Consider the following 20,741-nt stretch of genomic DNA (forward strand, 5'->3'; position numbering starts at 1 on the left):
TTCCGACCTGGCGTCGATAGGAAATTATTGAAATTCATATTTAGGGAACAAATTTTCTTGTTTTATTAAAATCTCCTAAATAAAAGTAAGCAAGTGTAGCGGCTAGCGCGCACCGAAAATAACGGTTCACGTGCAAACAGCTAGAATGGTTTGCGACAAGTAAACGTCGAAGCTATTTTTGAGAAAGCCGTATTTTTCCGTTACTTACAGATGTTCGTTTCCTCGCGTCAATTAGCTGCGGCCTCAATAGCATATTGCAAATGTCGTAAACGATTCGTAAGGAAATTTGTAGAACGATCAGTCTTCAACGAGTCGTCCTGTTGATTTGACGAGTGGTCAGGTTCGACCGATAGAGTCCGAATAAACAGTCACCGCAAAATAGAATCCTCGTTATTCCTTCACCCTCGCGTCCTACATAAATAAAATTCCTGAGTAAAATTTCCTAAATAAATAATTACTATTCCCTAGTAACTCTGTTCAGAACACCCAGGTTGCATTGCACCTCGAGCTGGAGCAGAATAGAATTTTTAAGTTCCCCTTCCCGCGTCCTCGTTAGACACCCGATAGCGGTGGTTCATAGTTGGCGAAACTACGAGGTACCAGGGAAAGTTATTTCACGTAAAACGTCTAATTGCCTCCCGCGCCAATTACAATGCCGTTTTCATTAGCTTTGGGACTTGTAACTGTAATAGCCGTACACACAGTTCTAATCCTTTGTTCTCGCTAAGCCACTTTGAGTGGCGAACTGACTGAACTGAATGCGAACTTTGGGGGGCGCGGTGTTTACGGGGCGGTAATATGGCGGCATTACATAAATCTATGTAATAACTACGAGTAAACTTTCATCTTTAATGCTGGATAGCGCGCCGGGTCCCGCTAGGTGAGTAACGATAAATAGTAGATGCTCTCAACTGGTCCGTGAATTGTTTTGTAGTTTAATTAGTTTAGGGAACCTGTGCACTCTACTTTCTAATTCGTGGTGATCTCTGAAGCAACGTAGAAAAGATGACGAAGAATAGAAATTATTAGGGGGACCAGAAAGTAATGTCGTTTCTTTTACATTAAATTCAAACAAATCAATTTATAATATGTTTTTATTTTTAATCAATTATGTAATTGTCCTCGTTATCAATAACCTTCTGGATATAAGTACAAGTGCTGTAAACTGGTTACAAATTAAGGAAAACTCTCCTTTTGTTTATACCACTAAATGTAAACCAATTTTGTACAACTTTGTGGTGCTACGAGCAGCTAAGTTTGCTCGCACCTTAAATAAATAAGTAAAGTAATAATCTTCTGCCATCTAGTGTGCAAATTTTCAATACCTGATCGATAAAAATTGATTGGTACACGGTGAGCTGGTAAATAATAAACAAGTATTTGCATTCGTAGAAACGACATTACTTTCTGGTCTCTCTAATATTATGGAATTAAAAAGTATTACAGAAAAATATATGTTAACATTCCTTTTCGTATTAGTATATTCAAAATTGAGTGTTTAATAATTATACAAATATATTTTTCTGGTACCATTTCGAATACTCTATTCGCTTCATTTGATAAAGAACCTTCACTACATGTGCGTGTGAATCTACATACCCCATACTCCATCCTAAGTCCCTGAGACAATCCCTAGAAACCCCAACAATTTCCTTTGAAATAAATAAAATTTACTTTCTGTACCACCTTCGGAATTAATCCTTTTAATCCCTCGGTGAAAAGCCCTGCGGGGTGACACGGCGGCCAACTTGTGAGATTGATCGTGTACTCCCTTTTCCCGTGGAAATTTCCTCAGTGTTCGCGTAACCCTGGAACATAAGATAGCAAATAGGCGAGGACGGTTACTCACGTTATACGGGGGAAAGCATTTGGCGCCCCGAAGCGTCGCATTTGCAGATTTGTCCGCGTCATTCCTAGACGTTCGCCACCCTCCGCCCTGGAAAATTGTAATGCGCCGTCTTCTTGCGGACCGCCAGCTTTTAAGGGATTTATCGAGCTCCACATTAAATGGCACTGATCTTAGTAAATCCAGATGGAATTCCCGTGTTTCCGCCACTTGGCGTGGCTTCCAGGATTTCGCGGCAACCGTCGGTCGCGACTTCTGCGCCAAAAATCGATTTATTCCTGTTAATCGACTCGTGGATACCACGCGTCACTGTAGGTGCTGTGGAACGACAGACAAGAGAAGAAATTCCCTGGGTGAAATGTACTGCTGGGAAGCGAGAAGAACGCATCTAACCGTCCGAGCAAGTCTCGAGGCACTCTACCGTAATTGGGAATTGAGACGATTAATTTCGATACTCAAGCAATTCGAATATTATCATTGATTTAGAACCAAGCTTAAAGCGGTCGACTGTGGGTCCGAGGATCGTGGGTTCCAAATCCCTGGTCCCTTATTTTTCGTTTAGCCTCCTACAAAATCCTCAGTCACTTGATCTGTAATATTTTCGAAAATAAATCCTCCTAAACTGGTGAAGCAAATTTACAGTTCCTCGTTCGAGTCTACCTGTCCCTCCTCTGAATCACCAGGAAACAATGCTGATCTCCAGGCGAGGCGAAACGCTCCCGCGGATATCGATCCTCGGCCAGGATCACAGTTAAACGCAGGAACCGTAAGACAATGATCGGGAGGATAATTATATTAATAACGGATGGAGGTCAAACGCGACCGCCTGGCATGTGCCAGTAAATACATCCGTGGGGAGGTTGCATAGGTGCGGAACTCACGTACAAGAGGGTGAAATGAGGGTTGGTTGCGTTGTGTCGTGCTCGGTACGTAACTCAGCAGGATATTGGATACTCTGTTATCATAGTAAACCTCCATCCCTCACTGAAGCCGGTGACGACGTAATTATCTCTAGTAATTAAAGTACACACCTACTTTGCTTGATATTGGCTCTTTAGAGCCAGTCGCGTACGAAGTATGCAGAATTATGGAAATGATAAGCAAGCAACGACGCTTACCAGTTGCGACGAATACAATCACGAGGCTGTGCGCCGCGGACACGGCTCTATCGCGATTGGGGCAACGTTTGAGGAAACATTAGGGAAGAGAGGAGCGTTAGAGGTTAGAGAGGAGTGTTTTCGCGTTCCACGAAAGGGATCATTAAGGTCGAGATCTGAAAGTAAAAGAGTTATTAATAAATTAATGATTATAAAAGAAACATAAGTTCGAGACATATTTATTATATTATATCCTATCTTCTCCTTTTGCACTAATTCTTTCCCCTTTAATCCTGGAAGAAAAAGAAATTAAACTGTTAAAAATAATTAGGAAAATATATGCAATATTATCTACTACAAATTTTTATATCGATGCTACACTTCTATGACCAATTAATCCAACGATAATAAATACAATCGAGCACTTGGTTAAATAAACAATTCGTCCACATTGGCTATTGGCACGCCGGGATTTGACAAAGTATGAAAGTAATTTTATTACGCTTTAATCAAGCTTCGTGTTCTTCGTCATCGTTATTAGCAATGAACCGTAATTGACCATAACCGTTAATTCAAACGAATCCCTTAGTTGCGATGCACTACCGCGTTTAGAATCCATATTACCGACATTACAAATTAATAGTAATCGATGCTTTATGTTCCTGCGTGAATAACTTTCATAAATACGAGCGGTACACATTGTTTCGCTAACAAATGCTTCGAATCTCTGGTTCGATTACAAGCCTTGTTACCAACGTCAGAGACCTGGTAATCGGTATTATTCGTGACGAACAACCCTTCGTCGCGAATAATACCGAGAGCTAATGGCTGCGAACCATGTAATAAGATCTTTTGATATAAGAAGTGCAAAGTGGAAAAGTGGAAAAGTGTAGAGTGGAAAGTGGAAAGTGGAAAAGTGGATAAGTGGAAAGTGAGATTAGATTTATAATTAGCTTCCAGAAAAATTCATTTTTAAATATTACATATTAACATTAATATATTCTCATTGCAAAATTTTAGTCAATTTTCACGACAATTTGTGTTTTTAAACCATAGATCAAATTACCAATATCAATTCTCTTCCAATTTATGCAAACGTACTACCCAAAAGTACAGGCAGCGCGTAAGTCATAAATAGCTATCAAAACGTAGCAATCATAGTAATTGCGAGCTTAGCAACGTCGAGGAAAGATCGGACGTTCCCTGTATATTCGTCCCTTATATGCGGGGGGGTTTGCGTATCCGCGAATGGCAACGATAGGACGAAAGCCACGGGGTAGCACAGCGGAATAATTTATTTAGCTCGAGCAATGTAATAATGGCGGGGTCGCGCCGAGTGCAAACTGCAGAACGCGTTCATTACTACTTTAGTCGAAAGTGTATGGCGTGGACAAACCGGAGGTCAGGGGTGGTGGGTGGCGTGCGGGCGGAGACACGTATATACAGGGTGGTTACTATCGTACTGGATCGGCGAGTCGCAATGTGCGGTTCACCAGACGGCGACATTACAAACGTTAGGTACACTACCCGACCAACCCCCGACCCCCTCATGCTTCCAGGGCTCGTTCCACCCTAAACTAAGCCAAAGCCCCGTAATTTTCGATTCCTGTTGGCCGTTTTCAACTATTTTTATCGCGCCCAGACGACCGTCCACGTACGTCCACCGTACGTTTTTAGCGACGAAGGTGGGGACGGTACGTGGGAGCATGATCGTTGGTTAGGGTGTAAATGAAAGTGGCTTCTGAGGAAGGTTGGAGCTTTAAAATCTTTAGAATTATTGTGCTGAAATATTCTATCAATCTAGAGTTAACATTAGCGAGTTCCATCTATCCAGATCCAAAATTGAACGCCTTCAACAAGGTAGAATAATACCAAGTCACTGGACATTACATAAAGTAACGATGACTCTTACGTGTTTCCAGCCATTGCAAAAAAATGTAATGGAGATATTTTAAGCGAGAAGAGTTAGCTCCTCAGGTTGTACAGTTTTCCACGTAAGAAGCTTACGTAACATATCGAGAAGCCAGCAACGTTTAGCGATTAAAAATATCATTCTCCGCCTCGTCGAATCTATCGGAAGAAACGAACGATATCCCGATGACGGATACTAATTCCAGCAAAAACTAAATTGATCGAAAGGTTCTCGTCTCAGCTCGACGATCATTGCCCTTTGCACCAATCCTCTCCAATTTTCGAACGCTACCCTCGGGAGAAGGATTTTTCGAATCCCAATAATTAAAGTACTCTAATATCTCCAGGATATTTGAGAATTGAATCATTAATAATGATTTATGCATACCACATTCAACGTAAATAAATGTAATTGAAACCGACAAACACTTGTCTTGCATTTGCAATGCCTGATGAATGATCAAATGTATTTAAAAGATTGAAAACAAGAATGTGAGACACAAATGTATTTAAAGAATCATCAAAATAAAAATATAAAATACAAACATATTTACGAAATTATCAAAATAAACTCCAATGAACGCATCACCTATCCTTCACAACGATAATTAAACATCCGAAATAAATCAACAACGTCCCCCAATCAGCGAAACAAAAATCGCCGATAAATCCTCTACGTATTTGTAAATACTGTTGCCAGGAGTAAGAAATAAATCATTCTCATTTACAGCAATTTTCAGTACGTACTGGGGAAATTTTATCAGTGTAAAAAGTGCGAACGATAATTCAGGAGCTCGCAGAGCCAAGAGGTTTAACGGGGGATGAACACGGCAACGTTTACAGCTCAATGGAAATACATCATACGCCCCCGTTTTGCTGTTGTTTCGGGATCGCCCAGAGTATATCAGTGTCTTCTAAAAAAAAAAAAATTAAATTAAATAAAGAACAACAACAGGGTACGGCATTTCCGCGGATTTCCCTCTAATCACGTCCGGTAACGTAAGAGCCGCGTTGTAATTCTTCTACCCGCCCGACGGGGACCTGGACAAAAGGGCGAAACTGAAAAAATAGATTTATTTTTCTTTCCGCGTGTACTCCTCTTTACTCGTACATCTTCTCTCCCCCCTCTTTTAGACCTCCCTATAGCCAGAAATACGGGTCTGGCCGCCCCGTCGTGCACTATTTATAACTTCGACTCATTTTCCCTCATTGCGCGGGAACAGCGGGACCCTGGGGATAAATAATTGTTTTTAACCGAAGTTTTATCGTGGCTGAACCCACCCCCACGCTCCTCCTCCAGGTCGCGTAAACCGGGTACAAATTGCGCGCCGCAAAGACACGTCAGGGGGCTAAATGAATTTATGGAGAAAGAAAAGTTTGGAAACCCCTGTGACGGTCGTTTGTCGGAGCGTGTATGTTTGAAGAAGTCGCGGAGCTTCAGTTTTGTGGTGCCTTAAACTCAACTTTCGGGCCCGATTTACATACGGTGGCTGTTGTTTTCGCTCGTGGCGATGGAGTTGTATCTGCTTTAATTGACATTCTTATCATTAAAATAAAAATAACGCGCGTTCTCGAGCAGCAAATAAAAACACGTAAACAGAAAAGAAACGAGATCACCGTAATGTACGAGTAATTACAGAATTGATGTATGGAAACGCAATCAACTCTCACGCAGCGGCTGTTATCCGATTTCATTTGGTTAATTGGTTTGTAATATGTAACTACGCACTGTAAATTAAGTTTAATTTTGATAAAATTTCGATTGAAATATTTAATTACAAGATTAATTTGCGGAAGTACAATCAACGCAGTAATGTATCGTCGATTTCGGTTTATTAACGCGTTCCTTTCCTCGTTGGAGTAATTTTCCAGGATTGGGAACAGGGATAAATTTCGCTGGTCGGTGTTTCTTAAAAATAAATCCTGATGTCGAATGTCTGAATCTACCCGAACAGCGGAGCAACGGGTATTAACGATGTAAACGGTAATGTAGAACATTGTCCTGTGATTCTGTTCCATGTTCATTTGCATGGAGCTTAATGCGGGCGGCCGATCGTTGTTTTACTGCAGACAATGAATTTCAAATCAATTTATGCAACTACGATCGTAACCTTCGTGTTACTCGTTGACAGTGCCTCCATAAACCATTCATGTTTATCGCCCTAATTACGCCAAGTGACGCGAATACTTCGCCGGACTATTTTTTATGCGTGTCGAGGAATGGATAATATTAGGAACAGGTGGTTCGATCTTCGACAAAAGAGAATTTTATTTATATAATTTTGTTTGCGACAAATTTTATATACAGGTTTTATTTGTTACTGATGCAAGAGGAAATGCTTTCAAATCTAACTTTGTTGAGTATGGATTACTGAATTTTATTAAAACAATTGCTTGCCCATTTTTGGAGCCCCGTAATTAACTAGAATCTTGCTTCGTCAAATAAAAATCAATATTTTCATTAAACTTTCTCCTTCGCCCATTCCCTCTTCAACAAATAACATTCTCGATTCCGCTCCCACACTTTGAGACAGCACCGCGCATTCGTCTGTCACAGTATCGTCTTTCGTCAATCTATGCCCCCGATAGGACAATTTAAGAATTCCGTTTTGGTCATTAAGCGTATCCAAAATTTTCTGGATGCGATGGTACGTGTACACACGTCGATGTGCGCCCAAAGGGAAAGCCGAAAAAGAACCGCGAGAAATGGCTGAGGGAGAAAGGTACGTAAGGAAGTGCCGCGCTCTACCGGAAGTGGATGAATTGGCTCAAAGGCGATATGGTCTGAAAGCCCCCCAAAGAGGAGGATCCGGCACTCAGGGCGACATAGATTATTCATGTAATTCTGCACTCACTTTGCGTCGCGATCGATCAGTCACGGAACGATGCTCATCTGAATAATGAAATTCGAGGATTCCTTGTGCCGATGACGCAAGGGGGCAGAAGAGGGGAGCGGGAACGTCGGCTCGGAGATTTTTCGAGTTTGCAGGATATCTTTTCGAATGCACAAACCGTGATCCGAGAAGGATTGCGTCCGTGCCTTAGAGCCGGCACGTTCTATGCAAAACGACGCTTAAGAATGTCACGCTGGGATGCAATATTTACGCGACTGCTCGCAGGCGTTTGCTCTGCACCGGATGAGACGTCTGCTGCTTCGATAAGCTGCGCCAACCTCGATTCCTTCGCTCGAAACTATCGGCGGGGCGTTAAATAAAATAATTAATCGATAGGACGCGTTGCAATTACTTGTGAAAATTAAAAATAATAAGAAATTTTCGAAATGAATGTGATTCATGACGAATATAAATTAAATGTGAATGAGAAATATAAGGGAAAATTGCAACAAAGGGGTGCGATGTTGAATAGGGGGCTACTAAGACGAGAAAGTTGTATCGCATATTTAAGAAAAGAAGTTAAATTCGTGTCTACAAAAATAATTAATCATGAAACTGTACTTCGATATGGGTTTGTTTCTCGAAGACAGAGGGCCTCATGGTCTCTATAGTTACCAAGACTTGAAAGATTACACTTTCGCTACTTTCGGATCTTCTATGGAGCCTCACTGTAACTCATTAAATGAGTGTTCCAAGCAGCATTTTTGCAACCCCTCCCCCCTGTAAATATTACCTAATTATTCAAATATGTAATAATTTAATCGCAATCACGTATACACGGGGACTGGGAAGCTTTCAGCCTCCATAAATAATGTACCCGTCCGGGATCGATACGTATTACCTTGCAAAGGCATCCTTCACCCTACCGGTATTATGATCGACTTTTCTCCGAGATTTACAAGCTGCCAATAACTGCGCGCAATATATTAGACCAGTCATAAAGATTATAATATAATCTCTCAAAAGTTCCTCAGGGAAACGAACGATCGTATTCTACAGAGGTGATATCCGGCCGATCTGATATATTATCGGCCATAAGCTAATGCGTCTCAATTCGCGTGATCGATGAGATCGTTTACATATTAAACGTGCAATTTACGTGCGAGCCCGTATTTCTGACTTGATATCGCGATATACAAGTCACCCCGTAATTCGCACGCAGGTGTTTTTGATTCTTGCGGGCATGAATATGGTCCACCAGGTTGCCTACGCGTTTACCTACACGTTTACACGCGACCAAACCGTTCGCGTACACTCGCACCAGCGCCATAGTTTCGTGCTTTTTCTACTTGCGTATATTGGATTTTATTCTGGCGTATTTATATCGCTGTACGTTGTCGCTTTAGCCCCGAACGCGACGGAAATCGTTGCGAGCTTGACGTATCGCCACGCGAAAGCGAGTCGCCCGTAACGACGTTAACAAACACAGGATATTATAGAATTAAGATATGGGGGTTTACCGTGTGTCGCGTGAGTGACAAGAATCTGGGATGGATATCCAAATTTGACTACTGGCAAGGAAAGGAGGGAAATCATTACCCACCCTAAAACATCCTCAAGCTAATTAAACAGCCTTGCTGTTAAATAATTCCCAATCTCCTGTCTTAAAATAGTCTACTATCGACAGACTTTTTCCTTTCCAAGTCCACTCGCATGTTTTATTATTACCATTTCGCAACAGTATGTCGTATCGTGGATCAGCCACGGACAGGTTACTGTCAGAAACGAAAGGACAATCGCGTTCGGTTCTGCGAAAGCATCCAGAGAAATCGATCCGTCGATATCGAGATGGCCGCGTTTGTTTTCCGGTGTTGCAGGTGTACAGGACGCGCCTAACTGTATTTCATACTTATCGCGGCCGGCTAGGAGGAATCGGTATCATTTATTCCATCGGCACGTACCATCGATCGTGTTCACGGCCCGGCTTTTCACTTTTCCACCTCCGTTTCCAGGATTCCCTTTGTTAGCGTTGCTCGAGTCAAAGAAAACTTCACGTGCGTCCCAGTGCAATCGTGCGAACGATAACAAAAGCGGCGGTGCCTCAATCTTTGTTAAGGCGCAACATCAAAGTGCGGGTAAACTTAATTTGGGAGACCCACACAGAGAGAGAGAGAGAGAAAGAGAGAGCGACGCTGATGGAACGTTAGAACGTACACGGATGTAGCGAGCGTATCGATGGAATACAAACTGGAATGATAGGGTCATTTCCTTGGGAAACCCCATTAACGAGGACACGAAGTCGCGACAAGGAGCCACGGGCATTCATTTAACGAGATGGCGTTGCTAAAAATTAAGGGAGAGCTAGTAGCGATATTTGGGACAGTTTAAGCAATTAAAGGAAGTTTCTTGAACTATTTGTAATAATTTTCGTTGAAATTTGCTTGATAAATCCTGTATATAAACATAAAATTAATCTCAGAGAATAAAATTTAACACAAAACGTGTCGAACACTCTTCGCCTTTTACTTTCTTAACAAAATTGAGGTACCATTCTCCGACAATAGTTTACTTATACATTTTTCATGTAATAAAGGCGCACCAGCTAAAAGCGACAACTCCCCTTGGGCGTGTGTCATTGAACTGAACTTTGGACGAACAAGAGCGCGGAGATCCGCACGCGTGTTTTATAAATTACGGTTGCGGAAATTTCGGCGATGTTAATGCGTGGGAATTTGAATATCAATACGGGAGCGACTGTAAATTATTCACGGGGGGTCTATATTCGCGGCATTTTTGCTTTCAAGGATCGGGGTTGGGCTCGTTACCGCTGTAAATAGAGTGCTAACGAGAAACGCGAAGCGTCCGACGCCGATTTTGATGAAACTTTGCGCGTCCACCGGTGCTGTACAAAAATAATAGACGCGTGCTTGTTCTTTTCCTTTTTTTTTAGAAGCTGCGGCTCAGATCCGAGGGATGAAATTTAATCTCCAAGGGCCTTCGTGTTGGATTTCGAAAATTGCGAGGAAAAAGAGTGTTCTAAACCGAGCGGTTTAGAATTTCTGGGAAACAACATTGGAGTGGTACAGAATAATGATAGCGAAGAAGTTTAGCAGGAGCTAAGTTTAGCATATTATATTAAAATCCTGCTTTGATACTCTTATAGATTTTACTTCTATTTTAGGGGTTTCAATTAAATTCTGATTATGTTGCAATCTTCGTCGAATATACCTTCTGGAATAGTTACCTTCAAAGCCCTAGTAGGTACACCTCAACCTTCGGTACTTGCCCTGTCAGTCGAACTTGGCCCTCCATAGTTGTGGTATCCCGCGTCCCTGTAGTCTAGATTCGATAAATCAGTCTCTATATATTCTAGAATCAAAGTGAACGAAGCTATTATAATATATTATCTAACATTTTCTACATTTTCACAATTGTAACACCATTCATGTCAGAAAATTCTTCGTGTCGATTATGTAGAAACCAAATAGAAAAAACTGGACATCGAACAAATTTAATTTATGAACGATCAACTTTAATATATTATTGGTGTGACTGAGAAATTCTTTGAATATAACTTGAAATATATGGCGCGGAAAGTAAAGAGTTTTTTGATACATAGATTATGAATTATTGGCTGTACTCAGGGGTTTTACTACTCTTTCTAGTACGCCATTTTGGTAGGCTATAGTCTTGGTTTTAACGCCTCTCTCACATAAATGAAGGTACGTTTCACTTTGACGAGCCACTCTCCACAGAATGATCGCTAAGTTCCTGGCAGTTCTGATGTGAATCCACTCGTGAAAGATTATAAGCTGTGGTCAGAGTTGGAGAATAGGGCACGCTAAGCTGCTCACAGACGTTTGGATACCAAGTTTCCGAATGTGCATCACTGCGTAAGATGGGCGTTTACGGTAATGCTATTGTTTAATGTTTAAGTGCATGTTTAGAACAAGAAGGAACTCGAATATATAATTGATAAATAATGTAATAATAGAAAAACACGAGGATAAAGTAAACTTTTCAAAGAAAACTAGTTTTCTCTTCGTGCGCACAAATAATTCGCCTTAAACGATAGCGTCGGTAATTTTTAAATTTTGTGTCCTCGATGGTGGTTTCAGGTCTGAAAGGGTTAAACCTCCCATCCCAGCACGTTTAAATCCTGACCAGTTAAAAACGACCTTTTCCAAAACTCCCATCCCCTTCCCCATTAAATGGAATCTTTTTTATCAGCGTATCCAGGATCGCGTCGTCCAGGAGTACCAAGCGTTATCTCGAGTACGTATCAGGCTCGTAATTAAAAAGCCAGAGGCGTTCGTAACCGTGAAAGCTTATATCTTCATTGGAAATCCCTAGGTGTCTCGGCTGTCGGTTCAACTTATTCTTAGGCTCCCCTCGGTATGATAAGTCCGGCTGGCTACCGGTTTCCCTGTGTAATAACCATTTGCTCGTCCTGGCCAGTGTCCATTCCGAAAGGACCAAGTAGCAACAAGGTTTTATAGCTAGTCCCCGGGGGCAATAGAATTCCGGTCGACCTCCAAGGTTCCGTCTGCGAAGCTCTCCGCGCGATACGAGACCGAGGAAAAATGTGTTTGCGCCCGGGACACGATTTCTGTTTCTACTCGATAGCCCTGGGTAAGCTCGTTCAGCCTACGTTACAACGTGGGAATGCTTTAGAAACAGAGGGAACAATGGAGGAGAAGGCGGTACACCTTCTCCCGTTCTTTCTACTCGTAATTGTCCCTGGGTCTCTTGTTTAAGCGCGGAATCGCGTCGAAAGACGCAAGCCGGCTCCGTTTAAGGGTGTACATCTCTGGGGATGAAAGAGAAGAAGATACTCCGCGCTGCAAGCGGACTGGTTTACCTTTGCATTGTCATTTAACCTCCTCTAGTCGCTTGTTGTCGAATGCCAGCTACTGCGCTGTGTATAGGTTTGGGATAGAATTTGTATAGGTATCGTATTTTTTACCCTTAGACATTGCCGAAAGACACATCGTGTAATTCATTTAAAATTTCTAGTTTATTTTAAATTACTAAAATCGACTTCTCCAACTCATTTTTATCATTATTTATCTCGCAGATTGGACTCCGTGCGACACGATGGCTCGATAAACACTCCAAGACGGAGTTTATCCGTCAATTTTCATGAAATATTTCGTCGCACGATGTTTCCCAGTTTCGTCACCGCCAAGTTTCTCGATTTACTCGAAAAATTGTTCCTCCCCCCCGTGTGTACACAATATCGGGCCAGGAAAATTTTCGCAAAATCGCGCGGCACGTATCCTATCGATCAACGAACGTCAAGCAACCGTCAACAAATCCGTCCCGACCCGTTCGCTTTTGTCGACGGAAACTGGAGCAGTTTTTCGCGGTTATTTAACGTATTTCCAAGTAAAATCGGCCTGAACGAAACAGTCCATGGGTTTTTGGACGCTATCAAATTCATTGCACCCTTATTCCGGGTGGTTGTCGAGTTATAGTCGAGTGCTTTCTTTATTTCAAAAGTCTAGAAGCAACATACATCTTTAAATAAAACTATCTCCAATGCAGCCCCAGTTCAAAAGAATCCCAAAAAATATTTTCCGAAAGCCAATTAAATTCGCAATTCATAGAAATAAAATTTATTCCGACTAGATCAACAGTATCCTCCCAAAAAATTCCCGAACCATCTGTTTTGATGTCCAGGAAATTTCCACCCTAACCCCTTAACGAACTTCCAAGTAAAATCCTCCGAACGGCCAATGTCCTGGCGCGTTATCCAGATCGTGCACCCTCGTTCCAGGCAACGTGGTATCGGGTTATGCTGCTTTCCTTTTTTTTGTTGTTGGGAGGCTGGGGAGAGGAGGTGGGTTCCATCAGAACCGCGGCGAGGTCTGTCGGCCGGTCGACTGTGTAAATGACAAGAGAGCGACGGACATTAATCTTTCGCACTATCCAGCTGATGAAGTGGCAATTTCCTCCTGATAGTAAGAGGAAATAGGGTCTGCAGACCAGTTGATCAAACCCTGAACAGTAACCTCTCGGCTCCTCTCTCCTGGTTCCCTTTCCACCGTCGCCTCAGTTATCCAATGGCTATACTGCATCCACCAATCGATGGTGCACTGTATGCACCCTCGACCCCTCCTGCAACAGAGTCAGGAATGTATAGACATGGGGGATGGAAAGTGGAGTGGATTCGGTTGCTTCGGCTGTTCCGCGAGCCGCGTTTCGGGCTAAGGAGCTCGAAGAAGCTGAAGGAAGATGATCGTTTGGAAGATACTCGGGCGCCGGCTAATGGGCGCCTTTTATTAGCGTCGATTGACGTTAAACGAGCTCCGTCGTCTCGCGAGGACCAGGGAGTAGCGAAATCGGCTCGCTTTCGAACCATTAGGATGCGTCGCGAAATTTGAAAGGCTCCGAAGATCCACGAATTTATTTTCGAAAAAAGATGGACTAGCTTGGTGGTTGTAAAATACATTAAGATGGAAAACAGTTGAATCAGAAACGTCGAATTATATTGCACATGGTGTTTAAAAGGTAAAATAAATATATAAATGTAAAATATAAATATTGTTGCAATATAGACTTCTGCAACAATCGTTAAATCGAGTTTCACTATATATTCTCTCTCACACTTCGTCGAACAGTCAGCCTACGAAATGGTTATCCTGGATTTAGCTACTGTTTCATGCTTGTCCTTCTATGTTTAATGTACAGCAGTAAAATCCACCTGAATCTTTTATTACGTTGGCCTAGAACCGTTTACGCGAGGGGCTAAATCAAAATGTCATTTACGAAGACGAATGCGACCGTTAAAATATAATTTGGAAACATTAGAAGATTTAGGGCTTGAAGGGGTAAAAACCCGTATTGTTTCGAAGGGTCGATGACAAATGGGAAGGGTGATAATTTGATTCGACCGTGTTTCCTGCTCGTGAAATTGAGCTGCTCGTTAATTTGCGAGGCTAATCACGGGGGAACAAAGAAATGGCGATCGATAAAATGTTGAAGGGGTGAGGAACTATTTAGTTTTATAGGGAGGAGTGTAAGAAACTAATATTTGTTTCCATTGCATTATTTTCAAGAAGATGATTGTTCATTAATAGATTGTTCATTCAGAATTTTGTTTAGATTCAGAATTGGATATTTGGGTATAATAAGGGGAGGTTCAAGAAAGATTATAATACTAAATATTACATAACAAGACGGAATAAAAACTGCTATGTATAATAATGATAGTATATAATAATCCTGTACAATTCTCATCTCTAAGTGACAACTTACAAACTAGCATCCCATTAATTAATACGTGTTAATTTCTGCAATTTAATCCCCCAAGCTCCCTCATATCGTACAATAAATATCCTGCCACAAATCCTCTCGTTTAAACGACAACTTCCAAATTATTGATGCAGCTATTTCACCGCACGGCGCTTATCCCCGCTTTCAAGTGACAACTTCCGCATCCCCATCCTCGCGAATTGAAAACACGATGATTCATCCCCTGCGGATGAATTTTTCAACGTGCAACGTTATTATGATGCGATTACCCAACGGTTAACGTTTCATTTCGTCTAACGAACGCCTGCTTACGTTCGGCTCGTCCGAGCGTGGAGTCGAATTCGCGGATGCGATGGAATTAACTCGTACCGGATGGATTTTAATATAATCGAATACAAAAATGTGGGTAGCGCGAGCATTATTATTTTTAGGTATGCGTGTCATTGCAGGATTTTCTTTTTTAATAATAAAATACGTTTGTTGGGGGAGACGTGATGGATACTTGAATGACGGGTTTAGGGGTGTGGATTGAGCCAACATTATGAGGGTTACAAGCATCACCTCCGTGGTCGATTAAAAAACAAAATACGAGACCCCCTTCAGGAAGGCTCTCGATCGTAAGTGATTCGCGGAGGGTGGTTTTTATTCCTGGACACGGAACGAGATTACGCCGCGGACCAGAGTGTCGCGTAGGCATATTTCAAATCTCGTTACCTATCCCAGTCCTCGAATGGATTTCGTCGGGTTGTCTATGAGATCAGTTAAGGGATAATGGGAGTTCAGTCGAACTCCATACACGTGCACGCTCCGAGTACCTGTGTCCTCCCAGCGTCGACGCTGGAAGGATAATTTCGGAAGCTTCCGAACGAGATTCCCACCGACGATAAACGGGGTCGAGGGGGAAGATCGATGAAAGCAAAACACCGCGAGAACCGTCGATTTTTTTTGGCCCACTCTCTCCTCTGCTTGCTTCCTTCCTTCCTTCCTTCCTCTTCCGCAAAGAACGTGTCGGCGACGCTTAAAGAACAATATTTTCACTGGATCTATATAACCGATGGAATACGTCTATCGAATTCCCTGACTCCAGCCCTCCTCCCGTACTTCGCGTTGTACCTTCGTTTGAAGTTTCGCCGCTGCCGTCTGAGAGAGAATTCCGTACATCGGAAACGCTACGAAGCGAAGGCTGCAGGAAAAATAACTTTCCTCCCCTGTTTCCTCGAACGGGCATGGGCGAAACGGATACCACCGGTTCTTTCTATTAAAGGGCCATCCGCGCGTTTCACGCTTAAGCCTTTGGCTGGAGGCGCAACGTCAACCAATTACGGCCACTTCCTCGCGCTATTATCCGCGATTGTTCCGCGCTGGAGAACGCTATCCTCGCTGGTGCAGATGAAAACATTATATTTTCATAACCCTCCTTATTAAGACCATGTGGAATCTGGTCATGGGCGCGGGTATGGAGGATCGTATCGTTCGGTTATATTGCTGCCTCGATAAATGTTTGGAAGGAAATAGAAATTCAATGTTTTAGGTGGCACAAAAGGTAGTGATTTTCGATTCAATATCATCGCATTAAAATGAATGTATACCAAGTCATGCGATCTCCTTAATTTCCCACAGAAAACGACATCGATTAATTTCCATGTGATCAAAATGGCTCCGAATCACAGTATCGCTCGCAGCATATCAGCTTACCAAGTACTAATCCACCGGAATCAAAGGATTTTCATCCACCGTTATCGTCATTTTTCCTTCAAAGTACGGAGCCCGAGCGAATTCACGCGAATGCAAATACCGTACGGCGGTATGTAAACAGAGCCGGCAGTCGATATTAAGCGAGCAAGCCCTGCCGATTCGCGATTTAAAAAAAATGGCTCGCCCAGCGGAACGGAATCAAAAATGCAAAAACGGATACGGCGGGACCGACAGCGAATCGCTATTGTTGACATGAACGGACACGGATAAATAAAAGCACGAACGGAGAACAGGAGCCACGCCGAAAAACGTCGGTTCAACGTTGACCATTACTTAAATTAGTCGCGGCCGTGCATTATGTAGACGTAGCCGCAGTAAGCGCGGCTGGAGCGCGGCCGAATTCAAATATTTATCCAAAAAACGGAAAAGAGAGAAGGGAAACGTCTGGGAAACCGAGTTCATCGACACTGACGAGCGATAGCTTTTAATCTCGCGTTGTAGCCGCGGCCGTTTCTCTGCCAGTTCGATGTAATATCCGTTGTAAATGCACTCCGGGGAAAATGTTACTCAATGCGCGCTCGTGCGCGGCCCGCGTGTACACACGTTTCATGTACGGTGTAATTTAGTATCCACGGTATGAACGCCATTCGCATACGACCTGTGGCAAGCCCCAGCGGTGCAGTCTGCGAGGGAAAAACTTTTTCACCAGCGATTCTAAATCCGTCGTTTCCAGGAACGCGAAAGGAAGTCTTCTCCCGCGAGGATTTCGGCTGATAGACCTTGGATGCGTTTCCCGTCGCGTGTTCTAGGTGGAGTTATCAATTTTTGGGGGTGAAGGATTGTAATGCTCTTTGGAACCATTTATAAGGACTAGTAATAGTATTTACGTTCAATAGAAAATCAATGTTGCAAGGTTATTGCGTTCAGATTGTTTATAGTACTTGATAATAGAATTAATTTAAACATCAAAAGTGTATATAATAAATCAGGCTACTCGCTGTTTCCTGCTTATTATGTAAAGTAATATTTCAGCCCGCTCGGAAGAACACTTGATTCGAACTTTATTGCCGCGAGTAATTAGCAGGGAATCCACCAGAATCCCTCATTAATTCGGCCGAGGATCGTCTATGCTCGCCAAGAAAAAGGGTCGTCGTCATGTAAGTGTTGTCGCAACTAATTACCAAAGAACTGGCTTTTTACGCGTTCCCCCGATTCGAGGGGGTGGGTCGCTCCCTCTTACAATTGCGCTGGCTCGACGACACGTCACAGGTAGGGGTTGCAATCACAGGAAGCAGCCACGGGCTGCTTCATCTCGCGGATAATAAATTGCACCCGCAAGGGCGTCCTCCACGCGAACAGGGGAAGCGTGTGCTCTACGCGAATCGACTAAAGGCGCGTTTACATTTACCGAACCGGTCTGATCGAACGATTTCTCGATTCCAACGCTAAATTAAATTATAATAAATCATAAACATTATAAGCATCATATTCATCATATGTCCCATGAGAATCATAGGTATTATGAGCATCACAAATCTCACAAGTATGTATCACAAGCATTACAAGTATCACAAACACTATTTCACGCGCCACAGTAATCACAAGAACAACAGGCATGAAAAGCTTCATGACCATCGCAAACATCACAATTGTCGCAAATACTACAAGCATGCCAAGCACCATCAGAAACCATCATACATCATTTTCAAGAAAATCCCACCGCGAAAATTTGATTCAGTGTGGACGTTCGCTGCACTCGTCGCAGTCGTTCGGTGAATGTAAACGCGCCTTAACCCGCGACGGCGGTAACGGGGTTATAACAGGTATTGCGCGGCTAGCGTCGTCCCCTACCGCCGTTTCCACGTCGCCTCAACGAGCACCGCGAACGTTTTACTCGTCGCTTTCAATGGAAGCGTTCAAGCTATAGATTCACGTCTCGCGACTCGGTCGCGGCAGTGTCGGCACCGAAGCCGCAGACTCGTGCTCGTTAATTGCGATCCTTTTATTCCCACTTGTCCCGCGTCTCGACGCGTCTTTGTCCCACGCGGGTCGCCCTCCTTCGCGCCCCGAAGCGGCGGTTTTTCTCCCGCAATGACGGAAGACACGGACACGGCATTAGGACGATCGCGGCGGTGGCTTTTCGCGGCGAGTGGTACGTGAAAGGTCGCGGTCGAAAAAAGCACGTCGTTCGTTAGGGATTCAGGAGCGTTCAACGAGCTCCATACGAAAGTAACGCTGTCCGTCGCTCGCGTCGAGTGGTGTCGGTGGTGATTTATTGGAAATGGGGAGAAATTATTATTGGAGTAAATGGGGAATGGAGGTGAGGCCTTGCGAGTCGAGAAAATATGACGTGGAATTGGAGAATTGTTAATAATTCAGGGAATGACGAGCGTTGGAACTAGTTTTTAAATAATAATTAGTCTGACTGACTATGTATGTTCACTTGCTGTTACAATTCATAAGCGTCAGTTGCAGTTTGAATATCATCGAACGTCTCTATTGCGTAGGTAGGTACAGTGTACGTCCACTGTAAACAATAGTAAGTAATTTACACAAAAGCGGACCCATAGCCACAGAGTGCTTTCCAGTCCAACCTCAATGTTATTATACTAACGCAAAACGACACGAACAATTAAGGTAAGACAAGCTGGATAATAAAGGATATTAATCAAGTTGAATCATCAACTCAAATGAATAACACATATCATTGAATAATTGTTCAGTACGTGATACTGTCCACTTAAAACCGTTCGAACTAGTGCGAAACATCTTTGACCAACACCTAAAGTAATCGAGTTATTCCAGGTGAGCTGTCTCAAGTGTCTCGCCCACTACAGCATTAGTTTTTGTTTCCCCCGTTTTCCCTTTTTTCCCCGTTGGTCCTTTTTTCGCGGAGGATCTCGTTTTTTCCCGTTCCGTTCCCGCGACTTCGCCTTTTTCCTCTTTTCACAGGCCCAGGGGGATCTGGCCGCTTTCTGAAATACGATTCTCCGCGGCTGTATTACACTTGTACTTATTGCGAACGTGGAAACGTGGTTACCCGTTGCTTGTTTCAGATTGCTTCACTCGAACTTTTAAAACCTCTCGTGCCGATTTATAATCGCGAGGATGATAAATTATGACCGCGTACGTGGTAGCTCCGGTTATTGTTAACGGAAAGCTTCCAGGTGGAATATCTATGCGGATATAGGAGAACAATAAAGAGCTTTATTTACGTTTCAGTTCCTTTCGGAACATGCAAATAAAATAATAAAACGAAGCGTGTTTCACTATGGTTCCTCGCGTCACATTATGTTAAGTATTCATTCTATGAAATTCGTTCATTGTGACTATAGTTTAAGTAAAGCTATATGCTCATCGTTTTGTTTGGTGAATTTACCAATCTTCTGAGGTCCTTTAATTAAAGTTCACAAACATTAAAAATAAATTCTGACCACTATATACCGATGAAGCAATCGAAGCCAAGGACGTGATCCTGCGCGAAATTTTTAAGAAACGCGACAATTGAAATATATCCACGTCCTAGAAGCTGCATGAAAGGGAACGATTGAAAAATATATGAAACTACAAATCTCGATGATGCGTTTGAACGAAGAGTGAATTCAGTGTACTCGACAAAAGCTTTTCCTCCAGACCATCGTCCAGTCTCCTTTTCTTCTATTATACTTTTTACATTTCTCTCCGCCCGCGTCGCTGTCATCCCTTTCCTCACCCAATGGTCGAACGCCAGCGAGCTGAAAATCGCGGTGAAAATTTATTTCCGTTATAAATATCGGTGATTAATCGTGGCCACGAATTCACTCTGCGGGATTCGAGTGGCACACCGTCGTCTGATCTATCTCCCCTGAAAACGAAAGAGGAGAAAGGGGTCGTGGATCAACCAGGGAACAATCGAAGTGAAAAATAAAACAGAAAAGTCCCGTTCGTTTCGAAAAGGATCGAAATCGATAGCGAGATTTCTTGCTTCCAATGAGGATGCTTTATCTCTGAAATTGCTCAACTTCGAGTTAACTCAGTAGAGAAAATTTACATTTTATTATTGCCTCTCTCAAACTCCTCACGGAGACCACTCCAACGAAGGGAAACTTTTAACAAACTTCC

The sequence above is a fragment of the Hylaeus anthracinus genome, unplaced genomic scaffold, assembly GCF_026225885.1.
Source record: "Hylaeus anthracinus isolate JK02 unplaced genomic scaffold, UHH_iyHylAnth1.0_haploid 3, whole genome shotgun sequence".
Classification (NCBI taxonomy): Eukaryota; Metazoa; Arthropoda; class Insecta; order Hymenoptera; family Colletidae; genus Hylaeus; species Hylaeus anthracinus.